Source organism: Accipiter gentilis, chromosome 5 (genome assembly GCF_929443795.1).
Source record: "Accipiter gentilis chromosome 5, bAccGen1.1, whole genome shotgun sequence".
Lineage (NCBI taxonomy): Eukaryota > Metazoa > Chordata > Aves > Accipitriformes > Accipitridae > Astur > Astur gentilis.
The window spans coordinates 32,251,988-32,276,324 of NC_064884.1; positions in this window are offsets into that span (position 1 = coordinate 32,251,988).

Sequence of the window (24,337 nt, forward strand, 5' to 3'; positions counted from 1 at the left end):
TATTCACTGTCTGAGTTCCTATTTATGTTATTTTTCATTGCAAAACAGTCACAGTGGATTAGGTTTTTCAGAAGATGAAATCCACATGTTGGTAAATTAGGCTGTTACATTTCCTACCTCTTCAGAGTTAGTGGTTAATTCATATAGCAGAATTAAAACTCATATTGAAGTTGGCAAACTGATTCCTCAGTTACTATGAATCAGTAAATTTGAAACGTAAACTGCATTTTATATAAGTCTGTGGGAATAAGCATTGTGCAGAGAACCTTTGATATTATTAGTATCATTCAATAATTTATTTTGATGGCTAACTATCTTTTTTTCTTTTATTTTTACTTTATGGTAGGACATGAAGAAGACAAGTGAATACTCACACAGAAAAGCCTGTCTGCTTTTGAAAGAGAGGAATACTTTCCACCAACTGATTTAAGTATGGCCTTAAATGCAGCAGTTAGATCACTCCTCTACCACACTTGAACCTGGACAGAATTTGAAAGACCATTTCAGATATGCTAACATGATATTACTACAGCTTTTTTAAAGAAGATTTTCTTGCTGTGGTCCATTTTATCTTTTCCAGTTATAAGTTTTTTCAGATTGGAGTTGACTGTCCTCAGCTCCTGAGGCACACCGGCTGCCATGCTGCAATGCAGCACTGACCTCTGCATTCTGGATGACTCCAACAGAATCATTTGAGTCATTTGACATTAAAATAATGTTCAGTGACTCTGTCATTTGCTAGCAATTTCCTGAATAATTTTAAATCTATTAATATACAGGAAACTGCTGCTTAACAAAGGTTGGATTCAGCGAATCCAGGAGCACCAGCTAATTATTAACTTCCCTTATTATCTGAAATGAAACCTGCTACAACACAGACTCATTTTCAATACCAGATAGTGAGGAAGATGGAAGCAATGCACATAACTGACATCCTTGTCCAAAAAACTGCAGTGATCTTATATCTTCCTTGTAGTCTGATGTTTTACATGGCAAATGAAAGCTAAGGTAAATATATAGTGCTACTGCACCAGACTTACGAGACTTTGCTCCAAAAACTCATGGAACTATGGAGAGGAATAAAAGCCAAATTGTAACCCAAGCCTGTACAAAACAGGAAAAGAAATATCTATCTGAGGTTAAATAGGAATTTCTTCTTTACCCTTGCAGCTTGAATTGCTAATTGCTCCTGTTGATTAGAGTCACAAAAAGCCCAGGTAACATTTTCTTTCTTTGGCAGGCTTCTTGACCAGAATTAAAACAGAAGAGCTAACTCATCTATAGCAAGCACAACCAACCTGGTTCTTGTGACTGCTTCTTTCAATGCTACTCCCATTTTTGGTTTCCTGATGTTACTTAATGACAATATTAAACAACAAAACATAAGCCAACATATAGCCTGACACTCTAAGATGCTGAGATCCCTTAGAAATTATGCCTAATGCATCTTGAATTTACCTCTTAGGTTTTAGATAGCTAACAATTCCAGCTGTGAAGTGTATACCTGATTACTTTTTCATGGTGTCTTAGAATAGATGCACTAAAAGATGTCTGTGCCAAGCTACTTTAAGCTTGGTGAAAAGATCATTGCTTCGCTGAAGTGACTGACTATATATTGTGAGCCAGTAAGAACTGGATCATTAAAGAATGTATTTTCAGCAGCCAGAACAAGGAATGATGTTGGTGGATTGAAAGATATGACATATTGTTGTACCTAGATGAATATTGAAGATTGTCTCTTCAAGAAAAATTGAAGACCACAGATGTTCTCATGTCAAAAAATAGATAAGCCCAAGGGGAAAAAAAGAAAGGGAACCATGAGATAAAAATTGAACTGTTGAAACATGGTGAGTGAAATGCGGTGATTATTGTAGTCATTATACTGTTGTCAATTAGATTAGCAAGTAGGTCTGGAAATGGTATTGGATGAAGAAGTAATGGAAAACTTATTTTAACTGCAACCAATTGGCTTACAGCAAATTAGGTAATGAGTGACTTGAGTTTTCAACTCAAAGGTGGCTTTCTCAAACTCTGAACTTCTGGATAAATACCTAAAATAAGCTGGACTGTTCTCTTCTTATGAGCAATATCTCTGGAAGGCAGGAAAAAAAAATCTCTCATTGAATTTTTCCCAAATACTTCTTCTGGAGAAATAAAAAACATCCATCTCTCTCCTTCTTTGAAATAGGCAGACTCTGAATGCTCCTTCCATAGCAATTCCCAGCACTCACAGAGGAACTCATAGAAAGGCATCAGGCTTCTGGTCAGGAGACCAGCTTTAGCATTTGGTGTAGGGAAAGGGAAAACAATAGAGCAGGACAACTTAAGGGCAAGCATCTTGACAAAGTCTAGTTTGAGTCCCCAGTTCAACGAACACAAGACTGGGACCACGTAACAAGAACATGACCATGTGCAAGGATGTGGCAAATTACTTTGTGGTCTTCAAAGCATGGCACATCTCCTTTACCCTCTGTGCATGCTGGGTGCCGTTTGGTTTCTGACAGGAGCTAGAAATCATGTTTGTAGTTTCCGTTTGACACTGCTATAAAAAATCTGGAGTTCTTCAGTATATGTAGTTAATGTTGGGTCTACAAGAAGCAGGAAAATGTGCCGGAGACATAGAAAAGCTATTAAAACATAACTTCAACTCCTCATCTCTATTCAGAGTTGAGTCAATCTAAATAAAGGTTTGACTATATGCCATGACTTCAAACAAGATACTGCTCTTAGGGATAGTAATCTAGTCACAGCACAACAGATATGAAGGTCTATTAGCTCATCCCTTTATTTAAAATTAATCTATGTAAACTAGTCTGAAATGTAAATACATGTATCCATACAGGCTTTGTGTGTGCATACCTAAGTTATTTTTTCAGTTAATGTAAGTTAAACTGGTATATCTTTTAATACAGGAAAACCTTACTTTGTAATTTAAAATAAGGCATTGAACAGCAGAATTTCTGTTGTGTTTGTCTCACATAAAGTAGGAAAGGAAAGAAGTAATAACAGCCATGAGTCAAAGCCGCAGTAGCAGATTTCAAACTGGAGCATGTGTATATGTTCACTAAAAATATGGCTCTAATAATTGCAAGATCATTCTGTCCAGTATTTATTACAGTCGTGATGTGCTGGTGACATGGTATAATTTTATAGAACTTGGACTCTTTAATCCATTTTTGTTGTCCATTTAGATGGTGGCTATACTTCAGGTGCATTGCACTGCTGACAAATGAGTGGCAAATGCAGAATGCCTTTTCTGTTAGTAGCTTCACAGCAGGGTTTTTTAATTCTTACTATAGCTAAAAAAACTGCATGAATGTGCAGCCATGCTAGAGACAGGGAACCTGAAATCCTTCCCTATAGCTTGAATAAGAGTAATTCAGGCAGGTGATACAGAGTTTTATATTTCATTCATCTCATCTTTGAGGATTCCACATATTCTTTAAAAATGTAGGTCTTAATGACATTTTACTGAAAATGGAGATGGACAAAAGCAGAAGAGTTTGGGTAGAATATAAACCCGTTTCACCTGTGAATTCTCACCCATTGTTTTGAGGAACCATAAACTGAAGCTTCGTTTGAGTTCATTAAATGCATTTTCCCACAGTTCATTTCAGTTCCTTATTTCTTGTGGAAGAAATATCAAATTCTAGAAGACCTTTCACTACTCAGAAAGTAGGTCACTGTAGAATAATGATATTTCTTAGGCTTACCTTAGCAAGCAATTCAGCACAGCAGAAGAAGATCAGATATGATTTATGTCTACCATACGGAGAGTTTGAGGAGGGATGTTCTTTCATGGTAGACTTGGCCACATCCCTTAGCTCAATCATTCATCTTGCACAAGACGCAAGCGCTTTTGTGTTTCCATTAGGGCTGGGGACGGAGCTGGAATAAATCTTCCCAATGTAGTGTCTCTTTGGTAAGTAGATGGTGTGAATCTTCATATGTGGATTTCAGAAAAGGAATTTTGTTTGTGTGCACCAAAGGTTGTCTGAACTGAACCGATGCCCATCAAGTCAGGATGACTGGAAGATTTGCTTCAGAATTGCACTACTGCTCCAAAGGAAAATGTTAATATAGATGCAGCTAGTGAGCACTGCTCCTATGATGGGAAAAGGTAGTAGGCTCACTATTTGATTTAATTACATGGCAGCATGGCTATTCTATTTTTTTATTGACTTTTTATAATCACTTTTTCTGCATCTTATTTCACTTCTTTTTTGTTGTTGTTACCACTTTTTGTTTATTTTTATAAAAAACAATAAGAAAATATACCTTATAAGATACCTTGTCTTAAAGTATCCTCAGATCCTCAGTAGGCAAGAATTGGTGCACTGAGATCACTACCAGCCTTGCTGACTAGCTTATCAATTTACCTGTGTTGTCTGGGACTGAGGAGTGTCTTTTTATTCTATATACTTCTGAACGACACTTAGTACACTGACTGTCAGCACCTAGCAGAACAGTTCTATAAAATGTAAAAACTAATAATATATCATTCTGTAGAGGACAGCAATGTTGTGATCATCTCTAAGAAAAAGATAGGAATTTTTATGAGATATGATGAATATCTACATTTGTGTCTTGATTATCCATACAAATAAAAAAGGTGGTAGTAATCATGTTTGCATTGGAAAGCCTGATAATGGACACAGTATTCTTTTTCATCTTTGAATGTTATGGAAGAAAAAACATGCAATCATTTCTGTCAAGTGAAAAGGTCCTTCATAGGAGAACAGTAGCTACTTTTCAGGAATAAGTTGACAGAACATCGCCCTTTATCCTACATGGAATGACTTGTATGAAAAATTCCTTTTTATTGCTGAATTCATAAGAGTTAATATTGACCATATAAATTTCTTAAAAGAATATTAACCTGTTAAACAAGAAGGCAATAGAATATATATCCTAACATACGATCCAATCCCAACTGAAAGGATTAGAAAGACTCCCACTTACTTAAAAAGGATTAAGTCAAGCCATTAGGGAGACAGGCTTTTGAAGTTCAAGTGGTTTGTTATTAGAATGAAATTTTCAAACCATTCCTAAATTAAAAAAAAAAAAAAAAATTTAAAAAGCAGCATTTAAGTAAAGAGCTGAAAACCTGCAGCAAAGACTGGTAATCTGAGTGCAGTTTTTTAATCAAATTTTACTGCAGCAGATAACACAATTGATGACATACAGCTCATGGTCTAATTGTCTCAAATTACTGATATGATGGAAACAGAGCAGTAGCTATACACTTCTGCTGCTTGTCTCTCCAAACACTGGTTATAAAACACTATGCGCCTCTAACATAACACAGGACAGACTACTTTCCTTTTGCCATCAGGCTGTAGGAACTTTGGAGCTGCCAAAACAGAGCAGTTTATTTATCCAGCCACTAATGATGGCATGTAGTATATACCATCAGGGGAAGACAGGCTGCCTCCACTGCTGGGTGGTGCTGCTGGTGCATGAATACCTTTCAGAGGAGAAAAAGTTTTTTTATCTGTTTCCTGAAATCAGTCATCACCTTCAAACAGCACCAGAAACTTGCTTGAAGTGTCCAGAGCATTAATGTCAGGATCTCTTCAAATATTTCTCTCAATACAGAATTTCTTTATTTTACTAAATTGCGGTTCTACAAGGTTATTACCCAGCAGCTAGATTATGAAAAATAGGTGTCTGTGCCAAAACTGATTGCAAAGCCAGTGGTGAAATGACTAATTTCTTAAATTATTAAATGTAATAATAAAGATGATGATGATGATGATGATGATGTATACATAACTAGCCAGTCCTTAAAGTGGGGTGTAAATAGCAGTACAATAAACCATAAATATATTAAATGACTAAACTTTTTTAGACAGTGGGAGGCTTTTAGCAATATGCAATAGTATTTGCCTGAACCTAAAAGGTTGCAATTACAGTTCCTCATTCTGCAAGGACTGGGGAAGAGGAAAACTGCATCACAGAGAGAAAAATATTTAGTTGCCCTGGATTTATACAGAGCTAAAATTTGCAAAAAGCAGAAAATTGAGCTCTTGTTGATGGTCATAATAGGAACTTGTCTAACAGCACCCTTTTGTAGGAACTCTCAGTATGTTTAGTGTGCAATCAAATAAATTGGATAACCAATTCTGTTAAGGGTCTTGTTCTCACTGAAGATTCAGCTACTTTCAGGTATTCTGCATATTTGTTTTGTAGTGTAAAAATAGTAGGTAAACTCCGCATTGCTTCAGATGGTTCCACAAATGAAAAAATTATATAGTCTTGGCGTACTTACCTGATTAAACTCAACCTATAGCAGTTTTTCTATCAAACACCTACATAATATATGGAAAGCGGGGGGGGCATGCGGGTGGCAGAATTTAGTAAGTTTTTAACGTACTGAGCACTTGGTTTAATATTTAATAATTAAGGATTCAAATCTAGTAGGCACCACTACAATGTTTCTTCAGAAGAAGCGTTACGAATAAATCTGTATACAATCATTTGCTCAGTACTTTTGTCCTCCCTTTGCCAAATCCCATTTGTGTGCTCAGCACTGTAAACTGATTATTCCCCAAATCAAGCTAATTGACCAATTAGCTGAAAGTAAAGGTAAATTAGACATTGTAAGTATTGCATAATTAGATTTACTGTCAGTTAATCAACTACTGCATCTACAGCACATCCACAAAGGAATATCAGGAAGAGGAATGAAAAAGACCTATCTCGAATAAATTATTAAACATTATTCTGCTAAAAAGGATTGCTTTCATTCCTCTTTCTTTTGATTGCTGTCAACATTGCTATATTGCTATCAATAACATCTCAGCACATAAGTCAAGAAATTATTGTCTTTTCTAAAAACTGGAGTATAGGCTGTCTTGCTGAGTGGCAGACCTTTACTACTGATAACTTGAGGTGTAATAACTGTACTCTGTTGACACTGTTAGATCTAGCTAGTAGTTAACAGTCATTGTGAAGGTCAAAGAGGAAAATAAGGATTGCCAATAACAGGAATTTCAAGGTATATCTAAGTAGCTTTGGATGTTTGTTGCAAATAAACATTGAAAATCCTGAGATTTGAGATCCTAATTACTTCCTTTCATTCCTTTCCCTTTTTCACCCTCATTCCTCACAGATTTCCTCAAGTCCATCAAATATCCTGGTTCCCTTCCTACTTTTTTTAAAACATTGGATGCTTATTAGATCTAGACCTTGGATGCCATCTTGGGTGGAGTTCGATAAACATATGGATCTTGGTGTCATTTGAGATGCCCTGGTGCCATTTGAATTGGATCATCAGTGGCAGGTAGAAGCTATGCAAGACAGCCCATGGTGCCTAAAATGGCACCAAATCCTTCCTTTAGGCAACTGAATCCAACCTCTCATGTCACTTCAGCCATCTAAGAATATGGGCTGGAATCCAGTTTGAGGTTTAGGTGGGACTAAAATTTGGCATCTGGAGGCAGGAGTCTAGGTGAGTGTCGGATGCCCTTGCTCCTTTTCCAGTGACTGGACTTGGCTTAGCTGCCAAAATGCCAGCTCCTTGTGCCATGACAGGCACTCTGAGATGTAAATCCTGGCCTCCTTCTGCTGATCCAACAGGTACGACTCTTCCCTCAATCCTGCAGCATTCATTTGGCATTCCTGTGCGTCTGTATAGGATGCCACAGGGCATATCAAATGGTACTGGGCAGGGCTATATGTGGGCAACTGAGCTGGGCTCCAGCTGGCCTTTTGACTATAAATGTGGTCAGATAAATTAGTTGTTTTGAACTGGATCCCACTGTTGGGGCCTGTATGAAATAACCTAAAGCCAGCAGGGAAAACCAGGCCCTTCCAGAGAAAGGTTTGTGCTGAAAAATATGCTTCAGAGCATCAGAATTACTTCGCCGTTTGAGGAGGACCCAGTCGTGAAGCAGCTTGCAGCTCCTGCGCTGGAGCTGACAGCCCACACGGGTGTCCCGGCTGGCACCAGGGCACATGGCTCCAGAGCCCTCTGCGTAGGCAACCAAGTCACGGAGTAGCCCACGTCCACCGATGGGCAAGGAGCAGGAGATGCACATCAGCAGCGGCTGAGTTTGGGAGAAGGCCCAAAGCTGATGGGCTTCTATAGGAAGCAGGTTCAGGTCCCAGACACAAGGTGCTTTGCCAGCTGATCAGCGATCTCAGCCATGAATGATAGAAAGGAAGGGTGTGATTAAGAAAAATCTTGTGATCTTTTGCATCCTCCTTTGTGAGGGTGCCCTGAGCTGTTGTCTAGCCAGCAATATTCAGCCTGTCCAGGAATTTGGGAAGACATTTAAATTGTTCTAAATTTTGGACGATCAGAGCATTTATGGTACTAGCTTAAGTTGTAATGCTGAGTTATAATGCTGATTTAGCAGGTCCACATTATCTATGCATTGCCATAGATTTTCAGTGTTTGGCCAATTTTAGAAAGGTACTTAGTGGCCTAAAGGATTTGAGTGGATTTTGTTTCATTTTAGTCCTACAAAACCACTTTAAAAATTCACCTATATGCCATTCAAGATGAAGTCTTCAAGTCCTGCTGACTCATTTTTTACTGGCCTTACCAGTAAAACTATAACTATACTTTTTTCATCACAGGGGGGTTTTTTGTGGGTAAACACATTAAAGATTGTGAAGTTAGCCATAATGTATGTTCTATAATTATCATAGTTATTGACTGAATGCAAATTAATTTCCCTTAGAAACTCAGATTGTCGGAGTACCCTTCCAATCTTCATATACTCCAAACAGAAAAAAATAGCTTAAAAAAAAAAAAAGACAGGAAAGGAACACTAGTATCCAGGTATTCAGATATTATTACACTACAGCAAAACTGTTTCTTGCTCATTTTAGTGGCATCCACCAGTTCAAGAGTTAACATATTTCCTGGTCTTTTCAGAAATTCTCATTAACTGTCATGGTGCTATTTTAAAATATGCTGTATGGTTGTATAAATTACTATGTTCACATAGCTGAGTCTCATATTCTGTTAATGTAAAGCGTTTGTATTAAGTATGTTGCAGGAGTCAGAACTAAATTCTAAAAGTAATGTTATGTCAGCGTAAAGGCCCCTTTCCCCAAAGGCAAACTCCTGCCTATATTTAGTATTATCTGGAGATATCTGCAAATGTCATATACAGACCTTCTGTTTTCACTTGACCACTCCAAGCTGCATACAAGGTAAATATTTAGCTAAATGCTTTTCCGCTTTTATGAATCCAAACCATTTCCTGCCCAAAGCCCAACTTATAGTCTCTGCAAATATTTCCCTGTCTGGCTGTGCAAAGAGCTTTACCTGACGGCAGTTTAATAACTTTTTACTCACCTCTTTCCAAACATAAAGGTCATTAGCGTGCTCTTTCTTCTTTTCCCTCCTGAGATAAAAATTATTCTGAGGACAAATTTAAAACAAAAATCAAAAGAATAACATGACTTAGGATTCTAATATTTAGCTAAGGCTATTAAACCCTTTTTGTCCCACCTATCCCAGAATTTTAGGTATAGAACAGATTCTACGCAGCAGCTGGTGAACTCTGTTGTTGTTCTCTAAAACCAAGAGGAGTTTTAGGACTACAGGAAAATTCAATCTGGAAGGGATCTCAGGAGGTCTGTAGTCCAATATCCTGCTCAGAGTGGGGTCAGCTGTGAGGTCAAACTGAAGTTGTCCAGGGCTTTATCCAGTGGGATCTTGAAAACCTCCAAGGATGGAGTCAGCAAAACATTTTGGGCAACCTGGTCCAGTGCCTGACTGCCCTTATGAGGAAAAGGATTTTTTATGTATACAGTTTGAACCTTTCATTTCAGCTTCTACCCATCGTCTCATCCTCCCACCATGACCTGCTTCAAAGAGCCCAGCTCCACCTTCTTACTGACCTTCCCAGAGGTGCTGGGGACCTGCTGTTAGGTCCTCTTGAAGACATCTCTGCCCGAGGATCAACCAGCCCTGGTTCCTCAGCTTCTCCTCATAAGGTGAGTGCTCCAGTCCCTGACCATCTCAGTGGCCCTCCACTAAACCCAGTCCACTGTTTTCATGTCTTTCCTGTATTCGGGAGCCCAAATGGAACATCATACTGTAGATGCAGTCTAAGGAGTGCTGAGTAAACACAGATGATCATTTCATTCTGTCTCCTGGCTATTCATCTGGTCACACAGCCCAGGATGTTGTTGGCTGTCTTTGCTGGCAGGGCACAATGCTGGCTTATGCTCAGCTCCCTGTCTGCTAACACGCCAGGGCCTCTTCAGCAAAGCTGCTCCCCCCAGTCAAGCATTAGCCTGCATTGTTGCAGAGGACTCATCCTTCCTGGGTGTAGGACCCTGCACTTGCCCTTGTTGAATTTCATAATGTTCTTATCTGCCTATTCCTACAGACTGTCTAGGTCCCCACAGAAGGCAGCTCTCCCTTGAGTGTATCAACTGGTCCCCCCAGTTTGGTGTTGTCTGCAGTCTTGATAATGTATACTCCGTTGCCTCCTTCAACTCAATGATAAAGTTGTTAAACAGGACAGGTCCCAAAATAAAACCCTGCAGTACTCCTCTTGTTACTGGCTCAGCCAGTAGCTTCTCAGACCAATCATCCAACCAGTTTTTTACGCATCTAGTTGCCTATTCCAGACTGGAATATCTTATCTTGGATACAAGAGTATCGTAGGAGACTGTTGAAAGCTAAGGTCAACTTAAATGACATACCCTGTGTTCCCCTTGTCCACAAATCCAATCATTCTATCACAGAAGACAGGTTGGTCAGACATGCTTTGCTTTTCATAAATCCATGCTGACTGTACCCAATCAGTCAGTTCTGTCTTCTGTACCCAGAAATGGCTTCTAAGAGGACTTGTTCTATGAGCTCCCAAGACTGACCAACCTTTAGTTCCCTGTTTTGTCCTTTTGGCATTTTCTTTTAATATGGGTGCAACATTTTCCTTCCTCCACTCATCAAGGTTTCCATTCTTCCCATTGTCTCCATAACCTTTCAAAGATGACAGACATTGCAGAGATATTGGCCAGATCACCAGAACCCTTGGATAAAGTCCATTTACTCCCATGGACTTGTATGGGTCAAATTCTTGCAAGTAAATCCTGACACAATCCACATCCATTGCTGGTAGTTCTCCTTCACGAAGCACAGAAGTTTAGTCAGTGAAGAGTGAGGCATTGAGTAGCTGAGCCTCATCTTTGCTGTCACTAAATCAACCATCCCGCAGGCTCACGTTTTCCTCATTCAGCCTTTTACCACTAATAGAGCGATAGAAGCTAGAAGCTCTTCTTTTTGCCTTTGATGTCCCCTGAGGCTCTGATCTCCAGTTCATCTTTGGCTTTTCTGACACTTTTTCCTACATGGCTATCCAATGTTCCTAAATTCATCCTCCACAACCTGTTCTGCTTTCATCTCCTTTTTGCACTGAAGCTTGTGTCACGAGTTCCCTGCTGAGCCAAAGCAGTCTCCTGGTACATCTGCTTGTCTTCCTGATGGACAATTCCTGCACTTGGAGGATGCTGTCCTTAAGTCCCTCCAGATTTTCTGAGATCCTTTGCCCTTCAGAACTGCCTCCCATGTGCCCCCACCTCTCAGTTTTCTGAATAAGCAATCTGCCCTCCTGAACTCCAAGGTCCATAGTCTGCTACTCTGCTTCCTCACTTTCTTCATGATATTAAACTTCATTCTTTCATGTCTGCTACAGACAGGGCTGTCATAGATTATCACATCTCCAGCTGATTCTTCTTTATCAATGACTAGCAGAGCCAGATGTGTGTCACATGTTTGGCCCTTTCAGTACCTGTATCAAGAATTTATTCCCAGTTACCATCTGGAAATCTTGCTGACTGTCCTCATTGTGTGATGTTTCTTTTTTAGCAGATGTCAGGGAGTTAAAATTCCCTATGAGAACCAGGATCTGTGATGCAGAGACTTTCTTGAGTTGGTTAAAAAAGGCTTTACCCACGTCCTTACCCTGATCAGGTGGTCTGTAGCACTAGAGCAGTGACAGTTTCCCCCAGGAGAGGACCTTCTGCTCTGGACCACAGCTGACCAGTTCAATGAGGGCTCAGCCTTCTGAAGTTCCAAGCTCCCCAAATTCCTTTTGAAACATTGGTGGTGAAGAACTTCTAGCAGCCCCCACAGATTTCAGTAGGGAATTCAAGGCACTCAGCGGCTTACAGGCTCAACCCAGATAAAAGAATAAAGCACAGCAGCTGCAGAGAAGAAGTTTCTTACAAGGGAATCTTTACTTTTTTTTTTTTTTTTTTTTTTTGGTACACTCACCAATTAGAGAGCTCTCCCCTGGGCTACCAGAAGCACTGAAAATCTTGTGAGCCTGTGTCCTTTCAGCAAATGAAGAAATACATAGGGGGCTTGCTCCAGAAAGCCCAATCAATTTCAAAGTTAGTGACTCATGAGCCTTTGTTGAATTTAGTGCAAGAACAAACAGTTGTTTCAAGGAAATAAACAGCACGATTGAAAGTACAAGCTTTAAATCATTTCCTGGAGGGGGGCTGCATACAGATGGTTCAAAAAAAAAAAGGAAAGGAAAAAAAACCTGTGCTCTTAGCATATTTATCTTTCTTTTTTGAATCTTTAAAAGTGTAACAGTTAAGAGAATGGTAATGTCAGGGCCTGGGTCTGCGGTGCCTCTTTGAGTTGTGTAGGCTCCAAGAATCTACACAACTTTTCATCTAGTTATCAGCTAAAGCTATCCAATGCTTTCTTTTGATTTCACTGGAACTAACACTAGCAAAAGATAGTTATATTGGCAAAGATATGACCCCTTCAGACCAGGTACCTCAACAGTAAGGCAGCTGAACAGAATAGTCTTTGAATAGTCACCTTCACTTTATAATGTAAAGAGGACCTGGTTTTGTAGCCTTTAACAAATTTTACTAGAAAATAAAGCAGTTGTAATAAATGTTACTCCTAGAATAAATATATAAAATCCCATTGAAAATTCCCTTCCTTAGCATAAAAAAAAGAATCTTCCCTTATGCCTTCCAGAATTCGATAAAATATTCATTGATGTTGAAAGGGTGGAAGGAAAAATCTCATCACTTGTGTTTGCACTTTTTCCTTAACTCTTATCTCTCACACTCTTTTCTCAAAGATAAAGGTGATTTAACTGATTCTTCAATTTAATTTGAGCTTTAAAAAATTCTTTTCCTTGCCATTTATAAGAAATATACTAGCTGAATTCCAACTTTTTTTTCACTCTGTGGAGGACAGTTATGATGTCTTTATACCCACTGGTTGCAGATGAAAGACCCCAGGATAGCTTTGGAAAAAAGAGGTGAAGAGTATTTGAATGGGTAATTAGGCCTACGGCTAAGCTATGACTGTGGCAAAATGTGGCCCTAAATAACCTTTTAACAAGATGCTGTAATAGAAATGTATGGATCCCTCCAAAAGCAAAACTAAACTGGTTTTATACGTAGTGGACTTGGAAGAAAAGATTATCTCTGGCTGAAAAGCTAACGCCCTCTCATCTGAAAAGCAGAACAGTGGCCCTTTGTCTCTAATCTGACATCTGATTTGCTCAGTCATCCTTCATAAATTAATTTTTTGGCCTTGGATATATTCCCTTCTCTCTTGACATACAGTGCCTGTATCTAGACACGACACTTTGGCTGAGCAGGGCACTAACACTACTGCTGTGAGAGTTGCACCTCTTCATGATCTCTATTACACAAAAGATCTCAGTCTCACAACTGGATCTGTGTGAGTAGATCCTTTCCACCTAGATGTAGCCCAGCTGACCTAATTCATCAGACAAAGGCAGTTGTAACCAAGAAGAGTATTAGTGTCGGTATCAGATTTCTATGGGGTTTAGTGAGAAGTACGCATCCTTTCTTCTGGAAAGCATTCCTTTCTCTAACCAAACTGACCTTGAATTTATGTATTCATTTTAAAACAACATTCTGCTTTCTTATACTGCTGCTTTAATTTTAGTTCCATGTTAGAGTTTAGTATAGAATACTACCAAAATGATAGAGGGAATTGTATGTCAGAAGGCTTGAATGGACTAATCTAGTGTTTTCCCTTTGAAAATTATACCCAGATATAATTCCCAAGCTAAAAAATTCCTGAACTTTTACAGCTAGCCAACACATTTAAAAAGTAAATATGTTCTATTTATGCTCCTGTAGAATACCTGTAATTCTTCCAGTTTTACTCTCCATCCTTTACCACACAGCCATACAAAAGTCTGAGTTTACTCCCAGGAAAGCTCGTGGAATTTTTGCATTACTTTTCATGATAAATTTATCAAACAATTTATGAGAAAATGTGAAAGACAATGCTCTGGTTTGGATTTCTAGGAGAAATATTTTTAGAGAGAGTTTTGAAAAGGCAGAATATTCTGAACATAACGAGGACAATCTCATTGCTAGTAAGGAGGAAATCACGTAAGAAAAGTGCTTGCAATGTGCACAGGAGGTGGGAAAAGAAATTGAAACATTTCAGACTAAAAATTAGAAAGAAATCAGAAGTTAAATGTAGTTAACATGATAATAATATATTAATACTATTAAAATTTCATAGAATTAAGTAAGTATTTTTCAAACATAGTATGGAAATAAAGTAATTGTCATTTTACTGAGTTCTGTTCTGTACACTGACAGGACAGCCACACTCCTTTGTTGTGCTCTTGCACATGAATTCTGTTTTCATTTGGCTATTGAGATCGTCCAGTCTACTCTGAATAAGGTTGATTTCCTAGTTACCCGGTATACCTAAAATGTATGTTGGAAAACCACATTTCAGGAGAACTGTTCTATGATAATACCTAGCCTAATATCTGATGCTTCTCCCATTTTATAGGATTTTTGTAACTTTTCAATGTTGCCTGAAGGAGAAATAATTTCTAATGTTATTTTATGTTAAATAGATTAAAATTACGCACACAGTGCTACAATTTATTCATCTAATACCAGGCATTGCAGAGGGTAAAAGTTTACATTTATCCATAAAAACACTCAAAGGTTCCAACAGCATTTAGCCTCCAACAGCACTGGTACAGCTATAATCCAGCTACAGCCCCATGGTATAGCCCATTACATTCTGAGGTTGTATTAACTATACTTATCATTCTTTATAAATGTTCATATTGCACTGCCATTTTTTTGTTCTCTCTCTTACACTTTACCTGGTGCACGCTGGTGACCTTTCCCCTCATGTTAATGGAATAGCATAGTGGTCTCAAGTTTTATCTATGTACAAATTTATCAAATTCATTTCACTTGCTAGAGACATCAGGAAATATTTACAACCTCACAGTAAGTATGAAAAACTGTCCTAATATTCCAAGCAAAGCTTATGTTTGCAGCTTTTGTGTTTCTATATATCTTTAGAGGTACCTCTGTTATCTGTGAGCTCTCTGTAGATGTTTACAGCATCCCCATTAATGTGTCATCAGAGCATTAGTTGTAGGAGAATGTATCTCTTGTGATCCACTGAAATACTTAAAGGAGTGTTGTCTTAGTCCCTAGATGACTGGCAAGTATTTCTGTTTATTACTGGTTTAATTTATTGTATAAATAAACTGATCTTTCATATTTTTCTAGACTAGGAAGAAATTATAAATTAGATTCTTGTATTTTAATAAAGATACTTTGGTTAAGCATTTTCACAAGTCAACGGCCCATCCTTTTTCAGTGTGAATCCTTCACGCTGAATTCTACTTCCACTTCCTCAGTCTGCGTAAACAAGAAGTGAACACTGGGGCGACATTCCTCACACATTGGTCAAAAGCAGAAATTTTAGTAAACTTGGTATCTGCCCTACTAAAGGGGCAGTAACAACCCCCTTAAAACAAGAATAGAAACTACTGAATGTGTAACTCATCTCAAATAGTTAGACACTCATCGTGTGAAATTGGCAGCTCCTAAAACTAGCCTGCAACATCTCATGGTTCAAGTACACACAGCTGGATATGATGATTTGAGGGAAAGATGCGTCATAAGAATGGAAAACGTAAGAAGTGTAAACAGCATGAATAACAAAGAGGTTTAAATTCTATCTTCCCATAAAGATACCCTTGAGAAGGAGTATCTCTGTAGGGTGCCGAGGGATAAGAAAATCTACAAGCCTCAGATATGTTTACACAAATCTTATAGTTCCAAATGCACTCTTCATTTGATTTGAAAATGCCGTAATTTCCCAGACAGAGACTTTATAACAGAAAAGGGTCTTTCCATCTCTCCTACCATCTAGTTACCTGTCCATGGTTTGACTTCCGTTCTCTTGCAATTGCTGACATACGTGCAACTTTCCCCAACTTCTTCATCTGAAAAACAATCTTGGATTGTTCTGCTCCAATTACATTACGTCATTTACAAAACTGTTTAATTTTACATTACAGAAGTGGACCTTCCTGCCTACTGAAGTATTCACATCCTCATGTGACATTGGCTGGATGATCAGGGAAACAATGACCCAAGGTATCATTTCTACACTTGACTGAGTTCTGCCTTTCCCATAGTGGTTGTAGGGGTCCCTTTCTGAGCTGCACAGTATAAAATTCACACGTAACATGTTTTGTTCTGAAGGCGAGGATACTTGTACGGCTCAGACCAGGTTCTCACATCACTACGATGCAACAATTATTTGGCATGTGCTTAAATTAAGAGATTTCCTAAATTTGTTTCTGCATCAAACTGTTAGCATCCTGTCAAATGCCCACAGAACAACAGTTCCCCACAGGTCAGTCAGCTGAGGAGTATTTTCAGTGGTAGAACATTGGTATTGAAGAGTGAAGAGCAGTGTAACTAGATAACAAAAAATTGACTCAGAAGAAGAGAATGGCCACCCTTCACCCACTGTGCTTTTACTGACAGCACCTGAAGAAGTACTTATCTACTCTTGTTCAGCTGTTGGTAATTGCAAGACATCTGAAGTCAAATCATGGGCAGCTAACTAAATGTTTAGAGAAATAAAAAGACTATTTCCCCTTAAAACGGCTCTGGCTGAGAAATTATGGCATTTTCAAATCTAAATGAACACTTTCACAAATTTCTGGAGTGCTGTAGGACCATAAGATGAACTGCAATGACTTAATGGAAATTGAGTTAAACAGGCACCCAGGCTGAAGGCTCTCATTAGCACAGCTGGGAACACACAGTGAAATAAAATGTAGAAGCTAGCATTTTATAACAGCATTTTCCCTATGAGAAATCCCTGTGATATAACCTAATTTGCAGCAGTCTGCACATCCCAAAGTGGAGGGGTTGCCAAAGATATTCCCTCTTTCTTTTACTTCATATATATATATTTGTAACGCATTAATCTGTTTTTAAGCCCAAACTCTTGGTATGAATCATTACAATATTGCCTTCTCAGGTGACTTTATCCTAAGTCTAACACAGAAGGTAAAGAAAAAGAACAGATAATTTATAATAATAATTAGTAGTAGTAGCAGCAACCATTTTTAGGATTTGAAACCTCACATATCAAACTAGTCTTTGCTAAGCTGAGCTTTGTAAGCAATGATGACTACAAACCACAGAAGTTACAGCTTTTCAATAATATTAAATGAAAAGTAGAAAGTGCAGTGTTAATATGTTATTAGAAATAAGTAAGTGTTGTAGTGAATATTCAAAACTGCAGGAAGGACATGCAACTGAGCATAATTAACAGCTACATTAAGGTATGTGTACTGTGCAACTGGGATATGCGAGTGCCGCATAAGAGGGCATACCAGCTATTTTCAGTCTGGTTAGCATGGGTATGAAATACAACAGTGTGATGGCACAGAGACTTTAGTGGAAGCTAGCAAAGAGTATACAGATGCAAGCTCCCCGGACCCATCCTGGAAGTGGTGCCACAGCATTTGCACCGCTGTTATCTGTGCCGCTAGCTTCGCAGGGCTCTCCCTTCTCATGCGACAGTCATGCCTTCAGCTGCAGTGCAGACATACTCTTACTGCGGTCACGCCTGGCAATTGCACAGCACGCGTATGTTAATGCTGCCTTTCAGCATGCTCAGTGAGACTGTCTTACATGCTAAGAGGCTTTTGTTTGCTGCTTAGAAACTCCGTGCCTTGGGTGTTGCACTGAACTTGATCCCTCCAAGCATCCATCTCTTTTTCTGCAGCTTCACGCATCTGCTTACCGTTAGCAATTCCTTACGTTAGGATACGATCTCTTCTCACAAGGGCAGACAGTCTCATCATATATTTTATTTGTACCATCTGGCTTTGTAGCTTTATCTAAGGAAGAAACATATGAGCAACTTCAGAACAAGTGAAAATAAAACATTATGTGCAACAGGCTGAGGAAAAAATCTGCCACTTCAATCTCTTACTTGCCAGATCCTGTCCACAGGTAAATGTCATTCAGGAGTGTAGCTTTCAAAAGGCAGCCCATGCAGTCCCAGGTGCCATGCGTTGAAACATGTCTGTGGAAGGTGGGAAATGGGGTGGGCAGATGTGCTGTGCACTTGCTCCAGGGCCAGCTGCCGGAGCAGCTTCTCTTTCCAGAGAGGGCACTGCAAAACGCCGGGCTGTCTCTGCTGCTGGAGGGAGTAAGAGATGGGGGAAAAACAACCTCTAGTAGCACAACTCACCTTCCAGGCAAATTCCTCTGAACTGATAGAAAAATGTTGTGCAGGTTTATGCCCTGAAACCTGTCTGTTAATGAACTCGATGTGAAAAGCAAGTTTTTTGGCAATAGGTAAATATTTGACACAGACCTGAGCTCTGTTTCTGAGGATATCTATAGAGGATGTCCGCAGAAATGAAGGTGGAAACTCTCAGGATCTCATGTCTCAAGAAGCTTTAAAGGCAAAAGCAGTGTTCCAGATTCGTATATATTTTTCACATACATATACATATATATGCACTTATTAAATTTGTATAAAGTTACAAATAATTGCAAAGACAGATGAGGAAACAAGGGTAAAAGTAGAGTCTTTCCCCCTGTCTTTGGAAAAAGACTGTGGCTGGCAGGATGTGAAGATGCTTTGGAGGCTTTCCATTTCTAGCTAAGATTGTGCAGAGGTTCCCCTTGGGGCAGTAGTGGTGAAGCTGGGCAGTGCTGACCTCTCTTCTTCCTTTCCTGGGACAAGAAAGTGCTTGGAATCCCTTTGCTCCAACTTCAGGGCACTCCATCTGGAGTATTGTTAATTCTTTCTCTTGGTCTCAGGGACAGCAGCAACGCTTGAATTTCTTGCACTTCCACGTGAGCCTCTGGCACTTTAACATTTATTCAGTTTGGTTGACCTCTGCTGCCTTTATGTATCTTTAAAGTTCATTCTTGTGCAACTGTCAATACGTCTATTTTGCAGCTTTGAAATAAGAAGCTTTAGGGTGACTAAAATGACGCTTGTAGCTGCTCAGTCAAGTGTGATTGTGATTTTAAAGATCTTGCTGTTTTCGGTTGACATCTTACTAATATTGCATCTATATTCATCTACATCTTTGGAAAATAATTCTAACCACTTTACCTTGTGATTCATGAAGCAAACTATGAGGTAGAAATAGAAGTAGTTTTGGGAGACAAAATTTACCTCAAAAAATAATTTCTGGACCAATGTTTTGTTTACCCTTCAATCATTTAAAATTATACAACCAGTCTTTCCCAGAATGACTGAAGTAGTATCACCATAAAGCAGAAAGTAGACCTTAAGTAGTGTAACATAGCTTTATATGATATTGGAACAGAAGTAAGGCCCTCAGTGCAGACTATATGCACAAGTAATTGAGTGCTCTGATAGGGGGTTGAGTTCTAGGACAGCTCCCAAGGAAATAAGTGAATACCATGGGTCAGTTTAATTCTCTGCTGAAAAAAAGACTTGATTTGTTATCTAATTTGTCAAATTATATGTGACATTCTCATCTGAATACAGATGCAGGGGTCCTAGCACCAGCTCTGCTCCTGCTTTGGCCATTATAGGTCACTATAATAGTAAGGTAAGTCTAATACAAAGATTTTAGGGTGTCTTTTCCAGCTTAGGACCACAAGCAAACCCCTGGGCTGTGCTTTACCTTTATCAGTCCCATGAGAGGAATAAACTGAGGGGGGTGCAAAGTCAATCTGCAACCTCAGGTAGGGCGCAGTAAATTCAGCTGTTCTAGCTCAAAACAAGACCCATTCTGTTCTATAGTCTATGGCATGGTATACACATAGGCTGCATGGATAGCATGAAAAGAGATGGAAAAGGGTGTATTTGTTGCAGAAAATGTCTATTTTATCCTCAGAAAGCCTTGCCTTTCAAAATTTGCAATGTAAAGCTCCTATGTTCTCCATCTCCTTGGAAGTCTTTTAGACTGTGAGGGGAGGTAAAGGACCAAAAGTGGCCTGGTATTCTTACAAAGATGATTTTTGCTGGTCTGGAAACGTAGCTCTGTTGTGGGCAGCTGTGCTCTGCAGCAGCAGGAGATGGCTAGGGAGTGTCTCACAGGAAACTGTGATGGTAATTGAAGCTGGAGGTGGTATAGTCACAAGACTCATTCCTAACCACAGAGAGTCACAATCTTTGCTCTGAAATGAAAAAAAACCCTGCTATTCTTAATGGCTCGTGCCAGCTGGCTGCCTGCAAGCCCTGGGGATGGAGCAGGCATCTCAGGAGGTTCACCTCGCCAGCACCATGCCAGCCAGCTCCACCCTTCAGCAAGGTGCACTTCAGGGGCCTTTGCCATTGTGCCAGGCTGTGCACAGAACCAGTGCCTAGTCTATCAGCCAACCACATTCATCTTGTTTAAATCAGAGTACCTCTACTGACATTTTCATGCAAATATTTCGTTAGATATATGGCTTTTCCACCTCATATGGCTGCTCATATTATCTGATGCCTTCTGCTTTTTATCAAACTGTATCCTTTTCTAGCACAGACAACTTCCTTTGGTCTTTTATCTTTCTTCCTGGTATTTAATCTGATTTCATTCTTTTAATTTTTTGCTTATGTTCACACTCCCTCCCCCCCCCCCCCCCCGATACTGTGATACTTCCATTCTCTTCTTTTTCTGTCTCTATGTCTGTATCCTCATTTTCTCCTTTCTCTTTCCTACTGCTTTTCATTTGTCTCTTTTCTCCTACAAAGGAACCAACAGATTTTATGAACCTCAGCATTTAAACCTCAGGGCCAGTTCTGTTTGATGTCTTTATCAATGATCTGGACGAAGGGATGGAGTGCACCCTGAGCAGGTTTGCAGACAACACCAAGTTGGGCAGGAGTGTTGATCTGCTCGAGGGTAGGAAGGCTCTACAGAGGGATCTGGACAGGCTGCATCAGTGGGCCGAGGCCAGTTGTATGGGGTTCAACAAGGCCAAGGGCCGGGTCCTGCACTTGGGTCACAGCAGCCCCATGAAGCGCTACAGGCTTGGGGAAGAGTGGCTGGAAAGCTGCCTGGCAGAAAAAGACCTAGGGGTGCTGGTTGACAGCCACCTGAATATGAGCCGGCAGTGTGCCCAGGTGGCCAAGGAGGCCAACGGCATCCTGGCCTGTATCAGAAATAGTGTGGCCAGCAGGAGCAGGGAGGTGGTTGTTCCCCTGTACTCGGCACTGGTGAAGCCGCACCTCGAGTCCTGTGTTCAGTTTTGGGCCCCTCGCTACAGGAAAGACATTGAGGTGCTGGAGCGTGTCCAGAGAAGGGCAACCAAGTTGGTGAGGGGCCTGGAGCACAAGTCTTACCAGGAGCGGCTGAGGGAGCTGGGGCTGTTTAGTCTGGAAAAGAGGAGTCTGAGGGGACACCTTATTGTTCTCTACAACTACCTGAAAGGAGGTTGTAGTGAGGTGGGGGTTGGTCTCTTCTCCCAAGCAACAAGTGATAGGACCAGAGGAAATGGCCTCAAGTTGTGCCAGGGGAGGTTTAGGTTGGATATTAGGAAAAATTTGTTCACTGAAAGGGTTGTCAAGCCCTGGAACAGGCTGCCCAGGGAAGTGATTGAGTTGCCATCCCTGGAGGTATTTAAAAGATGTGGAGATGTGGTGCTTAAGGACATGGTTTAGTGGTGGACTTGGCAGTGTTACGTTAATGGTTGGCCTTGATGATCTTAAAGGTCTTTTCCAACCTAAAAGATTCCATGATTCTATGATTAACAATTTCTTGTGTCCTCCTTCCTGATCAGTTTGATAGCATTACATCATGGTGTTGGATTAATCTATTTTTCAGTGACATTTCCAGGCTGAGAGTTTAAATTAAACTAATTCATCCACTATGAATATAAATCTCTGATACGAATTCTTTTGTATGAAGTTCTGACAAAAACAATCTTCAAATCCAGCTTCTCTAACTAAAGCCAAATGCTGAATTTACAATTAATCCCCTCCTACACATACATCCCACTTCATTAAACACCTTTCCTCTACTTAAGGTCATCACAATAGTTTTGTCTCTCAACTTCACAGTGCTGAGTCTAGAATTATTGCTTTTTAGATTTTTTTTTTCCTGCTCCTGAGGAGTTGTTTAGTTTGTGAACCATATCTTTTTTTTCAGGCTAATTGAAGAAAGATATTGTCTGGCAACATATGGTAGATGCACCTTCTCTCATTCAGAATCCCTGAAACAAAGTGTTTATTAAGTTCATTGAAATGTTTTCCACTTTTGAAGTTCCTTTACCAAAAGCAATAGCTAGAATAATAGTTTTCCAAGGAATACATTTTCCTGTCTCTTGAAAGAAAACAAAACACTGACAACAATCAGGTAGATGTCAAAGTTTAATGCTTGTCCTTCAGTTTTCTGATATCAATGATTTAAACAGGACATTGCATTTCTGTAGTTTTAGTAGGATCTCTAAAGGACTTAGCAAATAGATGGTGGTCAAAAAAGCTGCATAATACAGCCTAAGCTCATGTGAATGACAAACCTGGGTGTCTGTGTCCTTTCGGAAACCCTCAGAGTCCTCGTCTGACAGGAGTGAGATTAGCTGTCATCTTTAAATCATCGAAGCCTGAGATCACACAAGGCTCCTAATCTTAACAATTCTTTTCCTGCATATCTTGGTGTAGTTGTCAAGGTCAGAACCTGCAGCTATAGTGCTTGTTCCTAACTGCAGAAGGCTGCAAATGGGTGGGAATTGCAGATGGGGCAGTAGAGAGAGAAGTCAGTGTCTTTCAGACAAGGGAACACAAATCTTCAAATATTCTGTGTACGTTGCATATGGCAAACAGAGTTTAAACATCTTCTAAGTACTGAGTAACAAATCAGTTCAGCCTTTTTCCTTCCATCAACCTTTCTTAATACTTCCTCTGCCCTACACTGGGTTATACGTACTTATTTTAGCCAAGGATTTTTCCTTATCTTATTCGCTTTTACTTTACTGTGTTTTATTATAAAAGACAGCACAATAAAGAACAATTACAATTAAATTATTATCTTTATTACCAACGACTGCTAGGCACCATGATGATTGTTTTCTGATAGCCCAGGTCCATACGAATCTCTTCTAGAGAGCTCTATCCCTCCCCCTGAGTAAAAGCTGTCTGTGCCTGAGCCAGCCCCCAGGAGGGCCCACAGCAGCAGAGGGAAGGAAAAGAACTCATGTGCTGTTATATTAGGCTGAAACAGCTCGTCAGGACTTAATATTCATTGGCAAACCAATATTTCCAGTTTTGAAGTCTCCCACATTGAGGGTGAAGGGCTGGGCCAGGCTCTACATGTCTGAGTGGTGGTTTTGAGGTAGAACAAGTATTCAAAATATAATGGTTGGGCCAATAAGCCGTAATTTGAGCAAAGCCTAACCACTCCCTTGCATGTGCATGTAATTCACGTTTCTCATTCTTTCCATAGAGACAAGTGCTGAATTAGCAAGATAACAAAAGCACATTTCCTGCTCCAGGGGACAGGCCTGGCATGGATTTACTGTAACTTTTTTGTTGAATGAATAGTGCACTGAATGTTCTTTAGATTCCTGTGGTTAGAATTCATAATAGTCCTTTAGTACAGCCGTTTCCACACTTTTTTGTTCGAGGGAAAAACTTCTGAGTACGCACTCCCAACATATCCACATTTATTTATTTATAAATTATATGCATGTACTACGGTACTGTATGTGATGCACATTATAAATCATACACAAGAATAGAAATTTTAAAAAGTATGAGACAAAGATGAAATAAACACTATTTTTAATTTTTAAAGTCTTCTATCTTACTTATTAATGGCACAGAAAATATTTTCTTCCTGCACCCCAATGGATTGTCTTGCACGCACCCTGGGGTGTACGCAACCCCCCACACTTTGGAGACGACTGGTTTAATGGATGTGTTATAGAGGACTGTGCACCTTCTCAGTAACAGTGGTAACAGTAGTGGTGGCCAAGTGTAACCTGTCCACATACCAGACACTTGATGATTTTAACATCCCATTCACATGAATTTTTCAATCTTTCAAGTCTAACTCATCTTCTGTTTTGAGTCTTCTGGAATATC